Raw genomic sequence first — 6,000 nt, 5'->3', positions numbered from 1 at the left:
TTTGCCGGCGAGCCGCTATCGGCGGCTCTCCGGCTGTTCACGGAGACACCCTCCGTGAACTGACATGGAAAGGCCGCTCGATCGGCCGTTTCCATGGTAACCCGCAGACGACCAGTTTACGCCAATCGGCGTTAGCTGGTCGTCAAGAGGTTAAAGCAGACCTGAACTGAAAATTAAAAGTCAAAATAAAAATACACACATCTTACTTACCTCCCGTGTAGTCTACGTATCAATCTCTTTCTCCTCTCCTGCGTCGTGCTTGCCCACTGTGATAAATGGAATTCTTCATCCTCCATTTTGAAAATGGCCAATACCCCATAACAGCTTCCTGGTCAACAAACTGTTAAACTGTAAAATCGCCCACCTGAGCCATAAGGAAACATGGACATTAACTTGCTCATCTGTTGTCCTTTCAGTTATAACTGACAACAACTGATCAACATCTTGTCAGAAATGGAAGAAAGAAAACATTGCACTTCTGAGAGGAACCAGCGGCAAGGTAAGTATGTCATATTTATCATTTGCAGGTACAGTACATCATGTGTTTATTTTAAATAATGTTACTCTGTTCAGGTTCACTTTAAGCAAAACTATCATACATACACACAGAAAACATGGCCGACACCACTGCGTTCCACTAAGCCTTGTGTTCTATGAGTATGGATAACACTATATCGTGCGTGACATTGTGCCAGGAAAGTAGATACACACTCCCTTCCCTTTCATACTATTCTGTTTACTGCGACAGTCTTGGGGTGCGTCCAGCGCAATCTCTCCTGGTTCTCTTTAAAAATCCTGTCAGTATTAATTTTCCAATGTTAGACAAGCTTCGCGGTGCCCCAGTTTCCTGTCTCTGTAACTCATTCATTTAGCATATTTACTCAGATTTAACCAAGCTTACTGTTTAATTACACCAGGGACGGGAGCTTATAGTGGCTATATTACAGCTATCCAGTCATGAGTAGAGGTTATCGCTGGCAGCATGCGTGGCGGTGGTACAAAAGCTCAGAGGCCATTGGAGATGTCAGCCGCTCACACACATCCTGATTGTTTCTTTATTGTTCCTCTGTAGGAGTGGAAAATGTCTTGTATCGACCGCGACCTCCGTACTCTCCTCAGTGGACCTGCTGGGATTACAACACACCTGTCACACACACATGACATCTCCAAAGCAGCCATTTTGTGTATCAAGCATTTGTTTAAAGGCGGACCTGAACTCAGAACTTCCTCTTTGCTCTAAAAGAAAAGCAACAGCATATTAACCTTGTTACAGCTTACAGAACTCTTGCAATACATCTGCAGTGTGTCTCCTTCCTGCTTTCATGGAAGCAGAAAAGGGTTAAGACCCTGTGATTACATATTTTTAGCCGAGACTGCCAGTGCTTAGGTTAATGGAAGTCTATGGGCGACGCACTATGGACTTGATTCACTTAACCGTAATAACTCAAATATCACACCTTATCAAAGATATCGCACCTTATGAAAAGATATCACACCTTATCAGAGTAGCATAGCAAACGCTACGAACCCGCAGGGGCGCAGGGCAGGACGAGTGCCATTGCCAATTAGCAGGCATAAGTTCGTAGCGCTCGCTATGCTACTCTGATAAGGCGTGTTAACTTTGATAAGGTGTGATATCTTTGATAAGGGGCTTGAATCATAAAGCCGAGATAACTCTTATCACGGTCGCGCTAGCATCTTACACACGCTATAACGTTTTTCGTGTGCAAATTCATTACGCCATAAGCTTATTTTATCTTCAGGTTCACTTTAAGTGACGATCTGAAGACTAAAGACCTATCCCTCTGAGTGAAATGCTCGTAAATTTAAGGGCCACATTTGGCTGGCTGCCCTAGGCCTGAGCCTGTATGGCCAGTCTATAACTGCGGGCTTGTATCGCCACAGAACACAACTTGCTTTTACAAAAGCTCTTTATCCGCCATTCAGACTCTACAAATTAAAACCTGGAAGCTTAGTCAATAAGAAGAGGCAATCTACATACACGAGAGCAACCGCCTGCGCACTCTGAAAAATGTCCCCATCGTTCCCTCCATAAAATGGTTCCTAGACAGATGAAAAGTGTCGGCAATGCGGTACGCCTGGCAGAATTATGTAGTTAAAAGACCCATAAACAGTTTAACTCATTAGGTGTGTTCATCTGGTTTGCGGAGAACAAATCCATTTGCCCGTCCAGAAGGGTGAGCTTGGCACGGGGAGGTAATAGCCGAGGAAGCTGGAGCATTCCGAAAAGGCTCAATAAAAAGACAGCATGTTTTCCAATCTGGTCTTTTTAAAATATCCATTATAGAAGAGCTTTAGGGATTAAGAGGATTAGATTCGATGACACATCTGTCCGGCTGCCACGGAGGAGGTGGAAATCTCCGCCGCCGCTTTGAGTTATATACATGAGCCGCGTTTCAAAACCCGGCAACAAAACAAGCCGAACGCGTCTTCCTTATCGCATCGCAAATTAACAGACGCCCCCTGCTGGGCCTTCGCATGCACTTATCTGTTTTAGCACGAGTGCTGTTCGCTGCGGTGACGGCGTATCGGATCCCTCTTTTTGCAGAGATGGCGTATGACATGGGAATGGAGCTGGGATCTGATGCCAAGTGCTGCCACGGGTTACACGGCTGAATTAAAATGCATTCTAAATACTTCTTTGAAAGAGAAATCTTGTTCTTATTATAAGCTCAGTAAAGCTTACAAATGAAGATGGCATAACATGTAAGAACTAATACTGTATTAAAGTGGACCTGAACTCTTGCACAGGACAGAAGGAAAGCAAAGAGAAATGCACCCTGTATGTATTTAGAGAGTTTAGCCCGTTTTATTCCCCCTCATCTGTGACTTATCACAACTGTAATGTGATCTCTCACCTGTATCACCCGACTGTCATGGCAGATAAGCTCTTTTGAAAGCTCAGGATGTTAATATATATGCTTCCATGAAAGCAGGAAGTAGTCACACTGCAGTTTTATTACATTTATTACATTTATTACAGATAAATGTTTTTCTTTAAAGGGATACTTAAAGGACACCCGAGATGAAAATAAACTAATAAAATAAACAATTGTATCTATCTTCCTTCTGCTAAAAATGACTTTTTAAGATATTCCACAGTTTTATTTTATGTTTAAATCTACTTTTTAAGTTTTAACTGTTTTAATGTTTTTGCTCAATGACACATTCATTAAAGTATGCCAGAGCTAAAATCTATGAACTGTTGACCCTTTTTATCACTTTCCTGCTCGCAGAAGCCATTTTCTAGTGTAGTCACTTCCTGTCTGAGTCAGGACTGAGTCAGCCACTTACATACCTGATATTTAACTCTTTCGGGCAGAGAAAGAAAAAAAGGAACACAGCATAGTTATTTTTGTGCTAGGCACTGTACATACACATGTCTATCTCACCATGTCACATGTCACCTCGGGTATCCTTTAGGCTAGTTACACACCAGGACGTTGCGTTTAGGGGACGTTATAGGGCACATAACGTGCCCCTAACGCAACACCTGGTGCTCTCTGGTGTGGATGTCGGAGTGAGCCGCGTTGTGCAGCTCACTCTGGCGTCCGTGATGCCGTGATGCGTACTCTTGGACGCATGCGGCATCACGTGGTCCCGCCCGGCCAATCGCCGCACAGAGCGGCCGCTCCAGGAAGTAAACACTGCACGTCACTGAGTGCAGTGAATATTAATTAGCCATGTGCCCGGCCGCTCTCCCCTCCTCCCCAACATGACTGAGCATGTGCAAACAGTCTCAGGCCTCTTGCACACTGCAAGTGATTCCGATTCCGATTCCGCTTTTTAATCAGTTTTTACATCCGATTCCGATTTGCAGTTTGCTCTCTGCACACTGCAAATCGGAATCTGAATCGGATGTAAAAACTGATTAAAAAGCGGAATCTGAATCGGAATCACTTGCAGTGTGCAAGAGGCCTCACACGGCTTACCCGCGTAGAACGCACAGCATGCAGCACTTTGCTGCGTTACAATGTGATGCAACGTGGGCAGTGTGAACAGCCCACTTGTGTTACATTGCTGTGCGTTGGGGGAGCGATGCAGGCTGCAGTAACGTGCGCCTGTAACGTCCCTGTGTGCAAGAAGCCTTAAGCTACCTAAAAAAAAAAAAGTATCACTTATCTGGGGCTTCTACCAGCCACCTGCAGCTGTCCTGTGGGCCGGGCAGCCACTCACCGATGCTTCAGTCCCCGGGGGCTTTCTTGTAAGTGAGAGTCAATATCTGCAACCCACAAGCTCTGTGCATGCTGCTTGTGTTTCAGCATGGCATGCAGTATATACATTTTGTATAGGAAAACTACCAGTGTTTCCCCCCAAAATAAGACATCCTCTGAAAATAAGCCCTAGCACATCTTTTGGAGCAAAAATCAATGTGTCAGTGTCTTATTTTCGGGGGAACACGCTGACTGAAGGGAGATCTGGTAAGTGGAATGCCGAGAGCAGAGAGGCACTTGGGGAGGGGAGTGTGTCGCCTTTCCATCATCAGGCGCCTGTAGGCACGTGCCTACAGTGCCTTATGGTAAATCTGGCCCTGCGTAGCGGGTGTTCATTTCTAGGGGCACAAAAAGTATAAATCCGGCCTTGTATGGGGGTAACGCATCTGCCCCGGACTCCGCTGGCTGTACGTGATCCGACACAAGTGGGAACCGAGCCTAACATGACAGTATTACATTTCTTTACATTGTTTGCACAAAAGAGAAAAAACAATCTCCGCATTCTCTGGACTCTGTAGCAATGGATCGCTGTAGATTGGAGGCAACACAAAGAAAACAGGAAAGGCTTGTCGGCGGTATGAGGAACTCTTGTTATTACACAGTGCATGTGTTGGGGTATTGATCTGTTTATCATTGCATTACCCTGATGGATTTCAGCATTAACCATTTAAGAAATTTGGAGGCTTTAATGACTTTCTTATGGAAATGTTGCTGGCTCGAAGTGGAAAGATTTATACCATCAGCTCGACAATAGCTAAATATAGATTGCTCATTTTAATGAGAAGTGTTTAGCTGGCTCTACGCTCCAACCTGAGCCTGGTGGAGCTGTGAGTGGCAGACCTGGAGCCAAGCTGGGTTTAAAGGGAACCTGAGAACAGAGGCGGAGTGGTTTCATACTTACCTGGGGCTTCCTTAACCACTTCAGCCTTCAGTCGTTTTCACTTTATGCATCTGAGCAATTTTCACCTCCCATTCATTAGCCTATAACTTTATCACTACTTATCACAATGAATTGATCTATATCTTGTTTTTTCCGCCACCAATTAGGCTTTCTTTGGGGGGTACATTTTGCTAAGAGCCACTTTACTGCAAATGCATTTTAACAGGAAGAATAAGAAAAAAACGGAAAAAATTCATTATTTCTCCGATTTCAGCCATTATAGTTTTAAAATAATACATGCCTCCATAATTAAAACTCACGTATTGTATTTGCCCATATGTCCCGGTTATTACACCATTAAAATTATGTCCCTATCACAATGTATGGTGACAATATTTTATTTGGAAATAAAGGTGCATTTCTTCCGTTTTGCATCTATCACTATTTACAAGTTTAAAATAAAAAAAAAAAATAGAAATATTTCATCTTTACATTGATATTTAAAAAGTTTAGACCCTTAGGTAAATATTTACATGTTTGTTTGTTTTTTATTGTAATGTTTGTTTGTTTTTTGTATTAAACATTTTATTTGGGTATTTTTGGGAGGGTGGGATGTAAACCATAGTTTTATAATGTAAATGTGTCTTCAGTTTTATTTTTTTCACTTTTAGTTGTAGTTTTACTTTTTGGCCACAAGATGGCGGCCATGAGTTTGTTTACATGACGTCACTCTAAGCGTAACACACGCTTAGAGCGACGCATGGGGTACGTTACAGCCAGAAAAAGCGAAGCTTCCGAGATTGCCAGGCTAACGAACCGCGGCTGGGAGCGTGCGTGCACGCGCGCGATTGGCCGTGGGAGCGCGCGGACGCGCACATGGCCTCC

The sequence above is a fragment of the Hyperolius riggenbachi genome, chromosome 6 (assembly GCF_040937935.1).
Source record: "Hyperolius riggenbachi isolate aHypRig1 chromosome 6, aHypRig1.pri, whole genome shotgun sequence".
Taxonomy (NCBI): domain Eukaryota; kingdom Metazoa; phylum Chordata; class Amphibia; order Anura; family Hyperoliidae; genus Hyperolius; species Hyperolius riggenbachi.
This window is presented reverse-complemented; position numbering follows the sequence as displayed.